We start from the raw sequence: 20,548 nt of genomic DNA, 5'->3' as shown, positions 1-20,548 counted from the left end.
GTACCAAGAGCTCAAGCTCATCTTGTTTATTTCCCATGCTTTGCACATTAGTGTACAGACATTGAAGTCCATTAATCATTTCCCCGTGTCTCTTATTTAAGGATTTTTTCCTCCCACCACTAGGTCTGTGTGCTGTTTGCTCCATTTGGTCTATGACATTTGGATGATCGTCTTCATCAATTGATGGACTCCTACCTTCAGGAGCACTGTCTCCCTCCCCCACATTAGTCAGTTTAAAGCCCTCCTGATGAGGTTTCTGAGATTCTTGGCAAAAACATTTCTCCCAACCGTTGTGAGGTGCAGCCCATCACTTGCCAGAAGTCCATCTTCAAGAAACTGCAGTCCGTGATCTAAGAATCCAAACCGTTCCTGTTTACACCATTTGCGAAGCCAGCTGTTCACTTCCACTATTTTTCCCTCTCTCCCTGGGCCACGTCGTTCAACTGGGAGGACAGATGAGATGACAATTTGTGCATTTAGTTGCTTCAATTTCCTGCCGAGGGCCTCGTAGTCTCTTTTGATCTTCTGGAGGCTATTGCTTGCAGTGTCATTGGTTCCCACATGAACCAAGAGGAAGGGGTATTTGTCAGTGGGTTTTATGATTCCTTGCAGTCGTTCAGTTACATCTTGGATCTTAGCCCCGGGGAGTCAGCACACTTCCCGAGACATCTTGTCAGGCCCACAGATCACTGCTTCTGTTCCCCTCAGTAGGGAATCCCCTATCACCACTACACGCCTCCTCTTAGGTTTGGTCGGGGTTCTTCCGTGAGCTGTCCATTCCAAGGTCGCCTGCACATTCCCTGAGGACTGACTTTGCTGCTCGTCTTCATATACCTGATCGACTGTAATGAGGGAGAGATCCTCAAATGGAGTCTGCTCTTCGTCTTCCATGCTAGGGGAGAGGACCTCAAAGCGATTGTGTATTTCTAAACAATCAGAGCGAACCCTGGGCCTCCTACTTCTTTGAGTCACGTTTCTCCATATATCTGGCTCCTGTGTTGGTGAACTAGCCTCCTTCTCAGGGGAGTCCCCTGTCTCCTCCTTGGTGGAGACGGTGTGCTCTGTTGCTTCCAAGAAGAGCTCCAGCTCTCTAATTCTTTGGAGCGTAGCTACACGTTCTTCCAGTTGCTGGACTTTGTCTTTTAAGAGGGCAATCAACATGCAATTGCTACAGGTAAAGCTGCCTGCAACCTTTGGCAAGATGGCAAACATTGCGCAGGAACCGCAGGCGACTGCAGCTGTTCCCTCCCACTCCATCTTGAGAATGTGTCATTGGGGGTGGCTACAGCGGTCCTCCATCATAAAAAGCGTGAAGACAGGACAAATAACTCCTCCCACAAAAAAACCCTAGGTCTCCCCCAACGAACGTTTGAGACTAGCTCCCCTAAATCTACACGATGGATCAAACTGCGCGCGCTGCTGCCCTGCAAGCTCTGATAAGCTCTTCCCACAGCTAATCACCTGCCTCAACAGAAACCCTGCCCCCTCTGACCTTTGCACAGGGAGAACAGCTAATCAGCCACAAAGAAACACACACACACAAGAAAACCTTTTTTGCTCCTTCTTCAACTGCTGCCCTGCTAGGTCTGATAAGCTCCTCCCACAGCTAATCCCCTGCCTCAACAGAAACCCTGCCCCCTCTGACCTTTGCAAAGGGAGAACAGCTAATCAGCCACAAAGAAACACACACACACACAAAAGAAAACCCTTTTTGCTCCTTCTTCAACTGCTGCCCTGCTCATTGATGTTTTGTAATGTGTTCCTAATGTTGTACACCACCCTGAAATCTTTTGCTAAAAGATTATAAAAAAATTGAATTATTAATATTAATAATAATATTTCACTCATGCACTTGCAAAGAGGTTGGATACAGTTGGCTGGAAGTGCTGTAAAAATGATACATGGAGCAAGAGCAGCTTAGTTCCCATCTGGTTTATAGAAGAATAGAATAGTGGGAAAACATTCCTGTTACAGGATAAATAATACATTGAAAAAAGGCAGTTTAGAGCCTGGTTCTTACGCATTCTTATTGTGAAGTGAGTGAGTTCAGTGAGTCTTCTTCCCAAGAAAGTGGTTTTTGGCTTGTGGTGCTCATCTAGATTAGGAGGAGAGAGCTAAGAACCAGCATTTCTCTTAGAGGAAATTCTGTGTATGTGTTGTGGGCAAGAGGCACCCTCAACCTTGAGACTGATGTGAAGTGCCATAATTTCACCACCAGCAGACAAGACAAATAACATATTTGCTGGCAGGAGACAAACTGTAGCAGAACAGAAATGGTGCTGCATGCAACAAATAAGAGGTTAGGATAGAAAACGATACCCAAGCAGCCCAGTCTCACTCTCCCTTTCATACATTGAATCACCTGGGTATGGAGGGGGAAGGGATGCACAGAGCTCATAAACATAATCAATGTAGCCTACATTTATCAATTGAGAGCATAATGAATGTGGTTTGATGATAGGCATGTTAGAAGGTACATTAGTCATCCCAAGCTGACAAAATCCAAAACTGCGATCTAAATTGGATTTATTTATTTACTTACTTACGCAAAGCAAGTAACATGTAAACAAGTTACATAGACTGCCCTATAAATTCACTCTTTGGAAGGCTCTTCAATATACACTGGTAAAACACAATATTAAAAACAGCTCTCTCATTTTGCATTTCATTCTCAGTGTAAATAGAATAGTAGCAAGGAAAATAAATATTTATGGAGCTTTGTAAAAAAAAAAGGTAATACTTATAAAATTATAAAACTATTTCTTATATGAGCAAAAAGAGCATCTTAGCCTTCTTCCCAATAATCTTCTGTAACAGAAAGCGAATTAAGTGGTGGGGTGAGAAACACTTCACTAGTAATGCACACTGGAAGGAGGAAGGATAGAGAAAGGATTTTGCCAAGAACCAAGGCAGACCCCCTGTCTCACCAAGGAGGGCTATCTAGTCCCCCTCCCCAATTACCTGACCCTGGCATAGCCCAAACGTGTTCAAAGTTCATCAGAATCTCTCCCTCTGAAACAAGCTATTTACACCTGCTTCCTGACACTGTGTCACAATGGAATTATTTGGAGGTGGGTCTACCCAAAGGGGCAAGTCACCTCTGTGGCCTGTGAGTCCACCCTCACTCTTTGAGTAAACAAACTGGAGGTGTGCCATGAGAATACTCAGAGTGACGAATCCCAAGACTGAACTGTGGGGCTCTGGGTTTGTCGGTGGTGACCAGCTCCGCATTGTAGTCAGGGGGTCCTGGTGTATAGTTCTTGCTGGAGGAAGCAAATCTTTGGGAGATGCTGTAGGATGGCTGGTGGCACAGGTAAACATCTGGTTCAGGTATGGTATTCATTGCCGGGCCAGGCCCTCTCACCAGGTCTTTAGCATAGCCCCACACAGAGGCACTGGATGCCATTGAGAGGCAGGGAGCTGCAGGTTTGACAGGCAGCTTTGGACCCAGTGTCTGTGGAAGGGTGTATTGGTTGGGTGCTGGGTTTGGGCTGCTCACCCAGTAGTGCGTTCGAAGGCCCATAGTGTACGCTGGTGCATTCGACTCTTCAAGTGGGTGTATCTTCTCCACGTAGTACTCATTTGGGGCAGGCGTACAAGATATAACTGCAAGCCAAGAGCAGATAGGAGGTGACACCCCCCACTTGGTGCTCCCCACTGTCGAGCATGTGGATAAACCTGTGGATACTGTTGGGAATCAAGCCTTTATCAGGAGAAACTGGCAACTCTCCAGGCACCTGGCTTGATCTCCTGATGACCTCCCTGTCTGCATTGCTAGGTCGCGATAGGCGATCCTTCTCAGCGTGAGAAGAACACACCCCTCTTTCCTGCCCCCCCCCCCGGCAGGGGAAAGAGATAGACAGAAACGTATTTACATGCCTTTATTTCTGTCTTTGCAGCGTTACAGAAAAACACGACTGCTCTCTTCAAACTCCAACAGCCGAGAGACAAACTCCACCTGTACTTCCTGTACAGCTCATATTACACTCTCAGCTAATTCCGGCGCCCTCTGCACTGTGAATTGACTGTCCCTCTGTTTCCCATGGAACAGTCCCAACATTCCCATTATGTTTTGCTTTCAAGCTACCAGCTCGCGGCCGCATTGCTTCTATATCGTAACATACTCCCCCATATGAATCAATGTGCGCTGCGAGCAAAGCGTGATCCAGAGAAGAAAACAAACAGTTGTTATACATATAACACTCCCCTGTTGTTTCAGTTCCACCCTTGGAACTACCCGCCACTGGTTTCCCCAGTGTACCTCTCTGGTAGTCTGACTTCCAAGGAATGAGTGCATCTGCATGACCTTGGCTAGGGAATGTAGTGTTACACTTAGCAACTCCCTGTTGTGTCTTTGTCTCTGACTTAGACACAGCTTCAACCTGTCTTGACTTGTCAACAATAGTAACACACGCAACAGCTAAGTTAGCAAACTCTTTTGAATACCTCTTGGGTGGTACACCCTTTGTAACTCTCTCAGACCTACGTATGAGGTGCTGATCCTCTTTGCTCACTGGTTCAGTCTCAGGACTCTTTGGAGAACCAGTTCCAATAGTAAACAGTGGTTCATCCTTCATTTGTGAAGGTCTAGCCATTGTGTGAGATTTCCTCTCAATGACTGTGTCAACTGAGCTCTTTGAGCTATCACTGTCACTCTGAGTACCACTGTAATCAGTAAAATCATCATCAACATCTGAATTGTCCTCAGTGGGAAATGTGTGAACAATTACTCTCTCCTGTTCAGGAGCACTCTCTAGAAATTTTTTGAGAATCACCTGACCAGATTCAGACAAAATTACTCTGTAGAGACCCTTTTCATAACCCACAAAAATGCCTCTAGCATTCTTTACTCCACCTGGAGCTTCTGTCTTCACATGAGACCCAAAAACCTTAAAATGGGCAACACAAGGTTTTCTACGGAACAGCTTCTCAAAAGGAGAACTTCCCAAATCTTTTGAAACCTTTCTCAATCAAGACTAACAATAACACAATATCGACTCCGCCCAATACTCATGTGGCAAATGTGAACTCAGCAATTGTGCCTTCATGCCATTTTACAATTCTTTGTTCACTTGCACACAGACACTTCTGTTCCATGCTTCTGCAGAAACAGCAGTCTTGTGTCTTGTGCCTTATCCCTTTCTTATCCAGGAAATCCTGAAAATCCTGTAAAAGAAAAACTGGCTTTTCATCTGTGAAAAGACAATCAATGTTAGCATTATGAACATTCTTAACCTTGTCACAAAATTCTTTAAACCTTTCTAAGGCTTCTTGTGGTTTCTGCAATATATATACCCACACATAATGAGAGAAATAATCCACACACACAAGATAATATCTTGCATTGCCTCTAGATGGTGCTAGAGGACCAATCACATCAGCATACACTCGCTGAAAAGCTTTGATTACTTGCGTCGTCTTCTGGACTTTTTTTTGGGGGGGGGAGTTATTTGTCCTGTCTTCAAGCTTTTTATGATGGAGGACCTCTGTAGCCACCCCCAACGACACGATCTCAAGATGGAAGGGGAGGGAACAGCTGCAGTCGCCTGCAATTCCTGCGCAATGTTTGCCATCTTGCCAAAGGTTGCAGGCAGCTTTACCTGCAGTAATTGCATGTTGATTGCCCTTTTAAAAGACAAAGTCCAGCAACTGGAGGAACATGTAGCTACGCTCCAAAGAATTAGAGAGCTGGAGCTCTTCTTGGAAGCAACAGAGCACACCGTCTCCACCAAGGAGGAGACAGGGGACTCCCCCTGAGAAGGAGGCTAGTTCACCAACACAGGAGCCAGATATATGGAGAAACGTGACTCAAAGAAGTAGGAGGCCCAGGGTTCACTCTGATTGTTTAGAAATACACAATCACTTTGAGGTCCTCTCCCCTAGCATGGAAGACGAAGAGCAGACTCCATTTGAGGATCTCTCCCTCATTACAGTCGATCAGGTATATGAAGACGAGGAGCAAAGTCAGTCCTCAGAGAATGTGCAGGATGTTAGGATATTTCCGTTCCACCTTAAAGGGAGCAGGCTTTGGGGAGTCACAGAGTCTGCGCATGTCCTGATCACAGGATGTTTTTGTTCAGATATTCCTTTCGTTTTTGTCAGATGGTCAGAGACGCTGACTGAGAATGGACGTGTTTTCTTTTGTTCTGTTCATGTTCTAAATAAAGTCTGTAAAAATGCTCTTCTGCTCTTCTGCGGTGCAAGCTTTTGACTGTGCTTTCTGCTGAAAGAGGGTGCACCAAGCCCTGGAATGTGGCTAGGAATTCCAAAGGCTTTGTGCCCCTAACTGTTGGATCCATTAGTGTCCATCATGAGCCCCCAAGCCGGAGTTCTGGACGTCCATCGGCCTCCCGTAGTCACGCAGATCCAACAGTTAGGGGCACAAAAGCCTTTGGAAATTCAGGCTGCATTCCTAGGCTGGTGCACCCTCTTTCAGCAGAAAGCACAGTCAAAAGCTTGCACCGCAGAAGAGCAGAAAAGCATAAAGTCTGTAAAAATGCTCTTCTGCTCTTCTGCGGTGCAAGCTTTTGACTGTGCTTTCTGCTGAAAGAGGGTGCACCAAGCCCTGGAATGTGGCTAGGAATTCCAAAGGCTTTGTGCCCCTAACTGTTGGATCTGCGTGACTACGGGAGGCCGATGGAATCTCCGAACTCCGGCTTGGGGGCCGTGATGGACGTTATCTCCCTGGCAGTTTCCCAACAACAAGGTTCCGGGCCCAGATTCATAGCACCTACAGGAGAGTAAAGCTGCAACAGACTGCGTTTGAGGTATGTTGGGGGAAAAGCGAAAGGAAAGGGACGCTTTTCTGTTTTACCTCGCAAGGAGCCTTTGATCTCCGGCAAGGCCTAATTGGCCTGCGAGCTGAGCCAAAAAGGCTTCGTGATTAATGGCTGCCAAGATAAGGAGTCTCTCGAGTTAAAATAGACTCACGGCTAATTGTAAAAGCTGGAATGGAGTTTTTCCACGCTTTTGAAGCTTCAGAGGCCACTCAGTGCCCAAAGGCAAATGCTGAATGCCCTAAGTTGGATGGGCAGAATTATGAAACCTGGGCAAAATGGTGTGAGAGTTTGCTGCGTCAGTTTGGGGTGTGGCATGTCGTTTCTGAGCCCCCTCCGGTTCCTCTGACAGAGAGATGGAAATCGCATGATTCGAAAGCGATAGACGTAATAGTCCTATCCGTATCTCTTGAGGAAATTAAGACGCTGGCTGGCAACACCACTGCACGTGGGATGTGGACTGCTTTGATGAAAGCTCACAAGCCAATAATCCCAGCCCAGAGTTTGACTGCATCGGAGGTCCTAGCTGTTTCCCAGAATGCGAATGAATGTAGGGATGCTGAGGGCACCGGTTGCAAGCTGCAGGGGGAGCTGACCGTCACGTCATCCCAGGCAGCATTCCAGCCTCCAGGGGGAGCCAAGGAGTCGGCAGCTGAGAGCTCTGGTTCTCGTGAGAACCAAGGCCATCGCCTTTGCAGAGGCCGGAAAGGCAAAGGTAAACACAGGCAGCCGCCTGCAGATGGCCAGGAGCAGAGGGAGGGTGAAGAGCCCGCGCAAGGGAAAAACAAAGCGTTGTTTGCTGGCTCAGCTTCACCAAAGGCTAAAGGCACGTCTGCTGACCAGAAACAGGGGGGCAAGCTGCAAAAGCCCACACCAGTGGAAAACAAGGGTTTGCTTGCTGTAAGGACTGCTCCAACAGCCAAAGGCAGCTTTGTTGTTGATTCAGGCTGTACGCGCCACATTTCGAAGGATCGCCATCTCTTTATCTCCTTCAAGCCTCAGGAAGGTGAGATCCACCTGGCTGATGGAAGGACGTTGCAAATTGCAGGAGAAGGGACTGTGAAACTTGCAAGTCTGCACACTACCATCAGTAATGTACTTTTTGTTCCAGGAGCTGCAAGCAACTTGCTGAGCGTCCCACAGCTTACTGGGCGTGGTTTTCAGATTTCCTTCAAGAGGAGCATCTGTGTCATCAGTAAAGGAAAAGAGGACTATTTGCATGCAAAGTTTATGGATGGTTTGTTCCATATATCTTATGATGACACTGCTGTTGTATCTAAGGCTGATTCTTGTTGTGTTGCACAAACTAACAAAGTTCTTCATGCAGGTTGCATTCACGATGCGCATCGAAGATTTGGTCACCTCTCTTGGAAGGCACTGGCCAAGATGCCAGAGGTGGTTGAGGGTTTGAACATCAAACCCTGTAAATTTCACATGAAGTGTGTATCTTGTGCAGAGAACAAAGTGAAGGTTGCTCCAAAAGGCAAGGAGTCTAGCAGGCAGGCTTCCAAACCCTACCAGCTAGTACATGCGGACCTGGTTGGTCCACTTGCGCCCTCTTTAGGAGGAGCAAGGTACTTCATGATTCTGATTGATTCTTTTTCCAGGTACATTCATGTGTATTTGCTCGAACAGAAATCGCAAGCGTTTCCGAAGTTTAAGGCATTCTGTGCTTGGTTGGAGAATGTGCACGGTAAACGTATTTCTTCTTTGTTTACTGATCGGGGCGGGGAGTTCACTTCTCAGCAGTTTGAAGCTTTCCTGACTGAGAAGGGAATCCAGCATGACATGTCAACGCCCAGATCGCCATGGATGAATGGTCTTGCGGAGAGAGCAAATCAAACATTGCTGCAAGGAATAAAAACCTTGTTGCATGATGCCAATCTCCCTGATAAGTTTTGGGGGGAGGCTCTGGGGAATTTTGTTTACGCGTTTAATCGCAGATTGTCATCACCCATTGGTTGTACCCCCTATGAGAAGATGTTTGGCAAGAAACCCAACACCAAACACATGAAAATCTTTGGTTCGGACATGTGGGTACGCACACAACAAACCAACAAGCTTGGGAAGCGTGGGGCACATGGTTTGTTCATGGGGTACGAAAAAGGTGCATACAGGGTATGGATGACTGACTCTAAGTCCATTAAGTTCACAAGGAGTGTTGAGTACAATCCTAAGTGGGGGGAAAATGTGGGAATTTTCCAGAGTTACCCAGAGGAGGATGAAGGTGATGTCAAGCAAGCAGCTAAAGATGAGAAAGCTGCTGCTGCTGATGATGAGGATGAAGATGATGATGATGATGATGATGATGATCAGAGTTCGGATTCCAGTTCAGTGGGCGGCGCTGCTGCTGATGTCAGTGAAAGTGATGACACAGCAGACTACCAGAGCGCAAAGGCCTCAGTCAGACCATCTGATGCGTCTGACAATGAACTGGAAGAACCACTGTTCACCATTGGTCACTTTTCTCCTAAGAAAGAGGAGATGAGTCCAGAAGACTTGCGTCTAGTACGTAGATCTGAAAGGGCGACCAAGGGCAGACCTCCAAAGAGGTATGCTGATGAGTTTGCTAAGACAGCAACTGCTGTTCTTGGTAGCTCAGAGAAGGTATGGGAACCTTCAAGCTTCAAAGAGGTTCAGGAGTTAACCTCTAAAGATGCTGAGCCTTGGCTTAATGCCATGAAGGCTGAAGTTGATTCCTTGAACAGGAACCAAACTTGGGAACTGGTACCGGTAGTCCCAGGAATGAGACTGGTTGGCAGCAAATGGGTCTTCAAGGCCAAGACAGACCAGAATGGCAAGGTAGTCAGACACAAAGCCAGATTGGTTGCCAGAGGTTTTTCACAGGTACCAGGACAGGATTACCACGAGACCTACTCTCCCACAGTCAAATATGAGAGCATACGGCTAATGCTCAAGATCGCTGCGGAGGAGAAACTGCATGTTACCCATCATGACATTAATACAGCTTTTTTGTACGGGGTTTTGGGGGAGGAGCTGTACATGCTTCCACCTGATGGGATGGAAATACAGAAGGGAATGGTCTGTAAACTGCGGAAATCCTTATATGGTCTCATGCTTCCACCTGATGGGATGGAGATACAGAAGGGAATGGTCTGTAAACTGCGGAAATCCTTATATGGTCTCAAGCAGAGTGCCAGGTGTTGCAACACAAAACTCACTGAGACATTGCTTTCTCTAGGTTTTCACCAGGGCAAAGCTGATCCATGTGTGTTTGTCAAGGAGGAGGGGCAAAACAAACTGTATTGTTTATGTTTTGTTGATGATCTTCTGATGTTTTGGAAGAATCAGGCATTTTACCAAAGCACCCTAGCTCAACTGAAGGAGCACTTTGACATGAAGGATCTTGGTGAGGTACCCAACTATCTTTCTCTGCAGGTGGAGAAGGACCAAGCAGGTAATTTTCTGGTACACCAAACACAGAAAATTGCTGATGTATTAACCAGGTTGAATTTGGTTGATGCAAACCCAGCAGACACACCGATGGTGACAGGTTACCAGGTAGACAGTACTGCTGAAGCGTTTTCTGACACAACGCTATACAGATGCATTCTAGGCAAGCTAAATTTCATTGCCAGATGTTCAAGACCTGACATAGCTGTAAGCTGTAATCTGCTTAGCAGACATGCCAACAATCCTACGGTTCAGGATTGGAAAGCTCTGAAGCGCATAGCCCGCTATTTGAAAGGGACTATGCACTACAGGCTGAGGTTCACCAGTCAGAAGACTGGAGGTCTTGAAATCTTTGCAGATGCAAGTTTTGGAAGTGACACCACGGATGGTACAAGCACTTCTGGAGTATGCTACATGTACAACCACTGCCTGTTTGACTGGTTGTGCAGGAAGCAGACAACAGTGAGCCTAAGTTCCTGTGAAGCAGAACTCAATGCTCTGTCATTTTCACTCATGGATTGTGAATGGTTGATGCAACTGTTTAAGGACATCAGAGTGTCTGTGAAATGTCCTGTACAAGTGTATCAAGACAATAGATCTTGTTTGGCTTTGCTGAACTCGGAGAGTTGCAAGCAGAGAACCAAGTACTTGCAGATTAAGCTACATCGTGCAAGAGAGTGTATTCAGAAAGGACTGATTCGGGTGTCCTACATGGCAGGAAATGAAATTCCTGCTGATCTGTTGTCTAAGGTTGTTAACAAAGAACAACTTAAGGTTTATGTACAAAGGTTGCAATTGGGTGAACCACAGGTACAACAGGTTACACGGAAAGGGGGAGGATGTTAGGATATTTCCGTTCCACCTTAAAGGGAGCAGGCTTTGGGGAGTCACAGAGTCTGCGCATGTCCTGATCACAGGATGTTTTTGTTCAGATATTCCTTTCGTTTTTGTCAGATGGTCAGAGACGCTGACTGAGAATGGACGTGTTTTCTTTTGTTCTGTTCATGTTCTAAATAAAGTCTGTAAAAATGCTCTTCTGCTCTTCTGCGGTGCAAGCTTTTGACTGTGCTTTCTGCTGAAAGAGGGTGCACCAAGCCCTGGAATGTGGCTAGGAATTCCAAAGGCTTTGTGCCCCTAACTGTTGGATCTGCGTGACTACGGGAGGCCGATGGAATCTCCGAACTCCGGCTTGGGGGCCGTGATGGACGTTATCTCCCTGGCAGTTTCCCAACACAGGCGACCTTGGAACGGACAGCTCACGGAAGAACCCCGACCAAACCCAAGAGGAGGCGTGTAGTGGTGATAGGGGATTCCCTACTGAGGGGAACAGAAGCAGTGATCTGTGGGCCTGACAAGATGTCTCGGGAAGTGTGCTGTCTCCCCGGGGCTAAGATCCAAGATGTAACTGAACGACTGCAAGGAATCATAAAACCCACTGACAAATACCCCTTCCTCTTGGTTCATGTGGGAACCAATGACACTGCAAGCAATAGCCTCCAGAAGATCAAAAGAGACTACGAGGCTCTCGGCAGGAAATTGAAGCAACTAAATGCACAAATTGTCATCTCATCTGTCCTCCCAGTTGAACGACGTGGCCCAGGGAGAGAGGGGAAAATAGTGGAAGTGAACAGCTGGCTTCGCAAATGGTGTAAACAGGAACGGTTTGGATTCTTAGATCACGGACTGCAGTTTCTTGAAGATGGACTTCTGGCAAGTGATGGGCTGCACCTCACAACGGTTGGGAGAAATGTTTTTGCCAAAAATCTCAGAAACCTCATCAGGAGGGCTTTAAACTGACTAATGTGGGGGAGGGAGACAGTGCTCCTGAAGGTAGGAGACTATCAATGAATGAAGATGATCATCCAAATGTCATAGACCAAATGGAGCAAACAGCACGTGGACCTAGTGGTGGGAGGAAAAAATCCTTAAATAAGAGACACGGGGGAATGATTAATGGACTTCAATGTCTGTACACTAATGCGCAAAGCATGGGAAATAAACAAGATGAGCTTGAGCTCTTGGTACAGCAAACTAAATATGACATAATAGGCATCACTGAAACCTGGTGGGATAAGTCCCACGATTGGAATGTAATAATGGGGGGATACAATCTATTTCAGAGAAACAGACCAGACAAGAAAGGAGGAGGAGTGGCGTTATATGTCAGGGATGTGTATACCTGTGAAGAGATCCAAGATTTAGATCCTCAAAGCCAAAGTGAGAGCATTTGGGTCAAAATTAAGGGAGAGAAGAATAACAGAGACCTCATTGTGGGAGTTTACTATAGATCCCCAAGCCAAACGGAGGACATAGATGATGCCTTCCTGGAACAGATGGCCAAGCATGCAAAAGGAAGGGAGATAGTAGTAATGGGGGACTTCAATTACCCAGATATTTGTTGGACGTCAAACTCAGCCAAGAGCATAAGGTCAAACAGATTCCTCACTGGCCTTGCAGACAACTTCATTGTCCAGAAAGTGGGAGAAGCAACAAGAGGAACAGCCATTTTAGATCTGGTCCTAACCAATGTTGATGACCTGGTTAGTGGGGTAGATGTGGATGGATCATTAGGCGCGAGTGATCATGCTCTTCTGAAGTTTACTATACAGCGGAAAGGAGCAGCCAAGCATACTAGGACTCAATTTCTTGACTTTAAGAAAGCCGACTTCATAAAACTTAGGGAAGTGCTGGGTGAGATCTCATGGACAGCAATACTAAAACATTCCTTAATTTTGCAATATTTTTGTAAATAGTCCTTAAATTTTTCCCAATCATCCTCTGCCGACTCTTCTCCCTGGTCACGGATTCTGCCAGCCATTTCTGCCAGTCCCATACAGTCAATCAGCTTCATCTGCCATTCTCCCAAAGTGGGCAAATCTTGCGTCTTCTAATACTTTGCAATAAGTATTCTTGCTGCTGTCGTTGCATACATAAAAAAAGTTCTGTCCTTCTTTGGCACCAATTGGCCAGGAGAAAGGCCTCTGTTTTTTTCAGGAAGGTATACTTAAATACCTTTTTCAGTTCATTATATATCATCTCCCAGAAAGCCTTAATCTTTGGGCACGTCCACCAAAGGTGAAAGAATGTACCTTCCATTTCTTTACATTTCCCACATTTGTTATCGGGCAAATGATAGATAGATTTTTGCGAGCTTGACTGGGGTCATGTACCACCTGTAAATCATTTTCATAATATTTTCTCTTAAGACATTACATGCCGTAAATTTCATTCCGGTGGTCCACAACTGTTCCCAGTCAGCAAAATTAATATTATGTCCAACATCTTGTGCCCATTTAATCATGACAGATTTAACCGTTTCATCCTGAGTATTCCATTTCAACAGCAAGTTATACATTTTTGACAAAAATCTTGGTTTTGGGTTCTAACAGTTCTGTTTCCAGTTTAGTATTTCCCACCTGGAAGCCAACTTTTTTATCCAAATTGTAGGCCTCCATTATCTGATAATAATGGAGCCAATCTCTCACTTTACTTTTTAATTTCTCGAAACTCTGTAATTTCAGTTTATCTCCTTCTTGTTCCGAAATTTCCCAATATTTCGGCCATTTGGCCTCCATATTGAGCTTTTTCTGGGCCTTTGCTTCCATCGGTGACAACCACCTTGGGGTTTTATTTTCAAGTAAATCTTTATATCTTATCCAGACATTAAACAATGCTCTTCTGACAATATGATTTTTAAATGCTTTATGTGCTTTAACCTTGTCATACCACAAGTATGCATGCCACCCAAAAACGTTATTAAAACCTTCTAAATCCAAAATGTCTGTGTTCTCAAGAAGCAGCCATTCTTTCAGCCAGCAAAATGCCGCTGATTCATAGTAGAGTTTAAAGTCTGGCAGGGCAAATCCACCTCTATCCTTTGCATCAGTTAATATTTTAAATTTTATTCTGGGCTTCTTGCCCTGCCAGACAAATCTAGAAATGTCTCTCTGCCACTTCTTGAAACAGTCCATTTTGTCCAAAATTTGCAATGATTGAAACAAAAATAACATTCTTGGCAATACATTCATCTTTATAACAGCAATTCGACCTAACAAGGAAAGCTTCAAGTTTGACCAAATTTCTAAATCTTTTTTAACTTCCGTCCAGCATTTTTCATAGTTATCTTTAAACAAATTTCCATTTTTAGCTGTCATATTAATCCCCAAGTATTTCACTTTCTTAACCACAGTCAAACCTGTTTCATTCTGGAACTTCTCTCTTTCCAATGATGTTAAGTTTTTCTCCAAAACCTTAGTTTTTAATTTGTTCAATTTAAATCCTGCCACCTGACCAAACTCTTGAATTAATTCTAATACTCTTTTGGTACTAGACTCTGGCTCCTGTAACGTCAAAACTAGGTTACCTGCAAATGCTCTCAATTTATATTGTTTAGCTCCGACCTGTATACCTTTAACCTGCCGGTCTCTTCTGATCATATTGAGCAGAACCTCCAGGACCGATATAAAAAGCAATGGGGAAATTGGGCACCCCTGTCGTGTTCCTTTTTCTATCTTAAATTGTTCCGTAACCACATTATTTACAATTAATTTAGCCTTTTGTTCAGAATATATTGCACCTATACCATTTTCAAAACCTTGGCCTACCCCCATACCCTGCAAGTTCTTTTTCATAAAACTCCAAGATATATTATCAAAGGCTTTCTCTGCACCCACGAATATCAAAACTGCTTTAGTGTTTATATTCACTTCTAACTTTTCCAAAATGTCAATTACGTTCCTCAGATTATCAGATAAATGTCTTCCCGGCAGAAAACCCGCTTGGTCCTTATGAATCTCTTCAATCAGTACTTTTTTCAGCCTCTTAGCCAAAATATCAGCAAAAATTTTGTAATCCACATTTAATAAGGATATGGGACGGTAGTTCTTAAGTTGAGTCTTTTCAGTCTCTGTTTTCGGTATAAGTGGTTCCTCTTCATCCTGGAGAAGAGTGACTAGTGGGGTGCCACAGGGTTCTGTCTTGGGCCCGGTCTTATTCAACATCTTTATCAACGACTTGGCTGATGGACTCAAGGGCATCCTGATCAAATTTGCAGATGACACCAAACTGGGAGGGGTGGCTAACACCCCAGAGGACAGGATCACACTTCAAAACGACCTTGACAGATTAGAGAACTGGGCCAAAACAAACAAGATGAACTTTAACAGGGAGAAATGTAAAGTATTGCACTTGGGCAAAAAAAAATGAGAGGCACAAATACAAGATGGGGGACACCTGGCTTGAGAGCAGTACATGTGAAAAGGATCTAGGAGTCTTGGTTGACCACAAACTTGACATGAGCCAACAGTGTGACGCGGCAGCTAAAAAAGCCAATGCAATTCTGGGCTGCATCAATAGGAGTATAGCATCTAGATCAAGGGAAGTAATAGTGCCACTGTATTCTGCTCTGGTCAGACCTCACCTGGAGTACTGTGTCCAGTTCTGGGCACCACAGTTCAAGAAGGACACTGACAAACTGGAACGTGTCCAGAGGAGGGCAACCAAAATGGTCAAAGGCCTGGAAATGATGCCTTATGAGGAACGGCTAAGGGAGCTGGGCATGTTTAGCCTGGAGAAGAGGAGGTTAAGGGGTGATATGATAGCCATGTTCAAATATATAAAAGGATGTCACATAGAGGAGGGAGAAAGGTTGTTTTCTGCTGCTCCAGAGAAGCGGACACGTAGCAATGGATCCAAACTACAAGAAAGAAGATTCCACCTAAACATTAGGAAGAACTTCCTGACAGTAAGAGCTGTTCGACAGTGGAATTTGCTGCCAAGGAGTGTGGTGGAGTCTCCTACTTTGGAGGTCTTTAAGCAGAGGCTTGACAACCATATGTCAGGAGTGCTCTGATGGTGTTTCCTGCTTGGCAGGGGGTTGGACTCAATGGCCCTTGTGGTCTCTTCCAACTCTATGATTCTATGAAATTTTGGTAGCAATTTCTCCTTTGCATATATCACCAAGCCTCTCTTTTTAACTTTGTCATACGAAATAAATTCTTGTCCCAATCTCTTATTAATAAGCATTTTCCTGTGTAGCCTCATTACATGTGTTTCTTTTAAACAAATCAAGTCCAATTGTTCTTTCCTTAATACATGAAAAACAGATTTCCTCTTCCGAGGGGAATTCAGTCCATTACAATTCCAGGTTAAAAGTTGCAGAGCCATGGTAAGTTACTTAGCTTTCCCTCCAACTGCACCGAGTTGTTGTTGTTCTTCTGTCGGTGGTGTGTCTTTCCCTGGGCCCGGGAATCCAAATGACAAGTTTGCTATGTCTAGAATTCCTTTTCCTGATGCAGTCAGCTCCTCTCCTGATTCCACTTCCTTCTGTAAGTCCTCCTCGTGATCTTTCAGAAACTTGTCTGTATCATTCACTGTCCTTATTCTTATTTTCCTTCCTTTGTATTTAAAAGATAAACCTTGGGGAAATTCCCACCTGAAGAGTATTTTATTTCTTCTAAGTAGGCCGACAAGATCTTTATAATAAGCCCTTATATCCAAAATGTGTTTAGGTATATCCTTGAAGGACTCAACAAATGAGTCTTCAATTTCCAAGGTTCTTTGGTAGTGCAGATTCAAGATTTTATCTCTTTCTTCTTTTGTTCTTAAGGTGATCAAACAATCTCTTGCTCTGTTCTTTCCTTGTCTTTTGCTGAGTCTAAATGCACTCACCATTTGAATTCATCTTTCCCCAGGTCTTGTTGCCAAAAGTCTGTGAATTCCTTTGTAAGGAAGTCTATCAAGTTGTCTTTCTCACTTTCAGGTACTGCTCTAATTCTTAGGTTTCTCTCCTTTCTTTGTAATTCAATCATAGAGAGTGTCAGGTCGTGATCCTCTAATTTCTTATATACCGGTGGTATCTTCTCTTGAACAGCAGTTGCAATATCCTTAGCTTCCTCTGCAATCTGTCGAGTCGAGGCTGATTCCTCTAATAGTTTTTCAATGGACTGTGTATTGGAGTTCACCTTGTTCCCCAGTTCATTAATACTTGGAGTGTTCAAATCTATTTTTGCTGAGGCCCCAGCTACTTGTTTATTTGTCTCTGCAACCTGTTTGGCTAATTTTTCCAAAGATGCATCAATTTTGCCAAGTGCCTGAGCCAATAGCTCTTCAGATGACATAGCTTTTGATTTTACTTGCGAAGCAGCAGCTCCTACTGTGCCTGCCGCTCCGGATGTTGAGGCCCTTCTCTGAAAAGTAATATCAGTCTTGTATTGTCTGCCGGATCTGGTAGTTTTATCCTGTATGCCACTCACCAGCTCTATCTTCCCTTTCCCATCTGCCATAACAAGCCCAAGGTCAGTCACACGCTTGGTGAGTTTGTTTTGCAAAGTAATTTTCCAGAGCTTGGTAACTTGATGACAAAATAGTTGTTACAACGTAGTCTCCTCTAGGGGGACACCCTTCCAACTTCACTATGCAACTGTTAAAAACAAGTATAGTTCTTAAAAGTTCCAATATCCCTCAAAAGCCAGAGTTTCAATGCTTTTAGAAAAGTTTCAGTGTCTCTAAAAAGTTACTTTATAGTCAAAGGCAGATCTATAAACACTGTATCTTTCTCAAAGTGTCAATATTCTTTACCCTTAACATGCAGACAATTCTTCCCACTGGTCGACCTTCCCTGTCATAGGCAGTCCGTTCCCAGTTTTCCGAGACAGCAGAAATATATTTACACCCTCTTTTCTTGCAGGTAAAATAATGCTCGGTTCTCCCCCCTCCACTCCTGCAAACCGGAGGGGAGTCGTCTTTTTTGGTGCTGGATTTGACCTTTAAAAGTCGTCTTTCAGGGTTACAGCTTTACAGTCTCTTTACTTTAATCTATTTACAAGTTGGAAGAGGCAGACTTCCTGTTTGTGCCTTTCCCGTTTCGGTGCCAAATTAACTAAATTTTTCTTCCAATTACTTGCTTACTCCTACTCACGGGTAGTTGCTTTAGCTTCCAATTGTCCAGAAAGAAATCAGCGCTCTCCGCGCCACACACCCCCTTTCCGTTCCGGAGCCTTTAAAAAGGGGGGCGCAAACGGAGCCCGTCGAGTCTCCAAGTTCTCAGGCTTCCCCGCCTGAGATTTCTTCGGGTCCCGCTTCGCCGCAGCGGTCAGACCCTGTCCCCGTGGAGCCGATTCCCTCCGGAGCTCAGAGGGAATCCGCCATTGGTCGCTGGTGCTGACCGGAAGTCTTTTGCAGGTTTCACCTGGGACTTGGTACGACTTTTGCCTGACGCTTCAGGGGAGAGAATTGCACCCTGAGGCACTCCACACACCAAGGAGTGGCGCGATGACAATTCCCCCCCAAGCGCCACCCTCTGTCCCCGACCAGAGAGAAACGAGTGCAGCCATTGAAGGACTGTGCCCTGGATCCCCACGTCGGCAAGGCGGTGGTCCAGGAGTTCGTGATCGACCATGTCAAAGGCTGCTGACAGATCTAGAAGAATCAGCAGCCCCGACCCGCCTCGATCCAGCTGCCTGCAGAGATCATCTGTTAGGGCGACCAGAGCCGTCTTGGTCCCATGACCAGCGCGGAAGCCGGACTGGAATGGATCCAAAGCAGATGTTTCATCCAGAAACCTACCAAGCTGTTCAGCAACCGCTCTCTCAATCACCTTACCCAGGAATGGAAGATTCGAGACCGGGCGGTAATTGGATAGATTTGAGGGATCTAATGATGTTTTCTTTAAGAGCGGACGCACCACCGCCTCCTTCAGTTCCCCTGGGAATATCCCGGTGCCAAGGGACAAATTGATGATATCCCCCAGGGGGGCCCGCACCTCGTCTGGACACGCTCTAATCAGCCATGACGGGCACGGGTCAAGAGGACAGGTGGTGGGCTTTCCAGCTTGGAGGAATCTGTCCACATCGGCTGGAGATATCCGGTCAAAGTGGTCCAATACTGGACCCGAGGACAGTCGAGGGGCCTCCAGTTCCTTTATTGTATCCAAATTGGCAGGGAGGTCATGGCGGAGCAACAGGACCTTCTCCGCAAAAAAGCTCGCAAATGCCTCACAGCTGTGTGTCAGATTGTTATTTAAATTTGGCTGTCCTTCAAGGGATGTTAAAGACCGAATTATACTAAATAATTGCGCCGGGCGAGAGCTAGCGGATGCAATGCAAGCCGAGAAGTAAGACGTCTTAGCGGCCTTCACTGCCATCTCATAGGTTTTCATAAAAACCCTATAAGATGTTCTTGAGGCTCCGTCACGGGCACCCCGCCATACTCGCTCTAGCCGTCTGAGGTCCCGCTTCATTTTCCGAAGCTCCTCGGTAAACCAGGGAGCCCGGTTTCTGCGGGGTCGTAGAGGGCGCTTAGGTGCAATCTCATCGATGGCTGCCAGGAGCTGGGTATTCCAGCCCTCAACAAGCTCAGTCAATGAGTCGCCAGGGGGAGAAAGGTCCCGCAAGGCTTGACGGAATCTATCAGGGTCCATCAGCCTCTGCGGGCGAGCCCAAATCGGCTCGCCACCTAAGCAGGGTGGGGGTGGAACATCAATCCTGGCTTTCAGAGCATAGTGATCAGACCATGGCACCTTCATCGAAGGAGACATGATCACATCTATACCGGCGCCAAAGATCAAATCCAGCGTGTGGCCTGCTTGATGTGTGGGGCCCGAAACAAACTGGGAGAGCCCTAGTGTCGCCATGGAAGACACCAGGTCCAGAGCCTGTGAGGAGGGAGTGGCATCAGCGTGGAAGTTGAAGTCTCCCAATACCAATAGGTTAGGGAACTCCAAGGCCCAGCCGGCCACCGCCTCCAACAGGCCTGACAGGGTGGCTGCTGGTACGCTAGGTGGCCGGTACACCAGCCAGACAGCCAAGCTCTCCTCGGAGCCCCACACTAGGCCAACACATTCAATGCCAGGGATCAATGGCGATGGTAGAGCCCTGAAAGAACAATCTTCCCGGATTAATACTGCCACCCCTCCCCCCCGGCCCACAGTCCGTGACTGGTGGAGGACGGAGAAACCCGGGGGCGCCATCTCTCGTAAGGTAACAGTTACCCCTTCGCGCACCCAGGTCTCCATCACACAAGCCAGGTCAACCCCCTGCGAGGTAAAGAAATCTCGCAGGGTAGCGGTTTTGTTGCCTATAGACCTGGCATTGCACAACACCAGTGAAGGAAGTGAGTAATCCTTGCTCACCCTACCCTCGTCCCTCGGGATGGGGCGCAGATTGGAAGGGGTACGAGCATATCCGTATCTCAATCCCCTTCGCCTATAACATCTGCCCCCACCTCCATACCTCCCTCGCCCCTCCACGGTAGCAATCCCAAGCCTCATACTAACCTCCATTTACAAATTAGAAAACAAAACAACCAAAACAATTGTGCCCAAACAAAACCAATCCCCACCCCACTCGATGTCCAACCCC

The 20,548-nt window shown here is 45.9% G+C and overlaps 1 pseudogene across 1 annotated transcript in view; it reads right to left on the bottom strand.

Annotated features, from left to right (window-relative positions):
- Nucleotides 1-3,121: 3,121 nt before the first annotated feature.
- Nucleotides 3,122-20,548, bottom strand: part of LOC308578102 (protein CIMAP1C-like) — a 32,981-nt pseudogene continuing 15,554 nt past the window's right edge. The window contains exon 5 of the transcript in view: nt 3,122-3,606. The product of the transcript in view is annotated as a protein CIMAP1C-like (transcript). The remainder of the gene's footprint in view (nt 3,607-20,548) is intronic.

Source organism: Podarcis bocagei, assembly GCF_964188305.1.
Source record: "Podarcis bocagei genome assembly, chromosome: W".
NCBI classification, from domain to species: Eukaryota; Metazoa; Chordata; class Lepidosauria; order Squamata; family Lacertidae; genus Podarcis; species Podarcis bocagei.
Note: the sequence above shows the minus strand (reverse complement) of the source record. Positions and strands in the feature narration are given on the sequence as shown.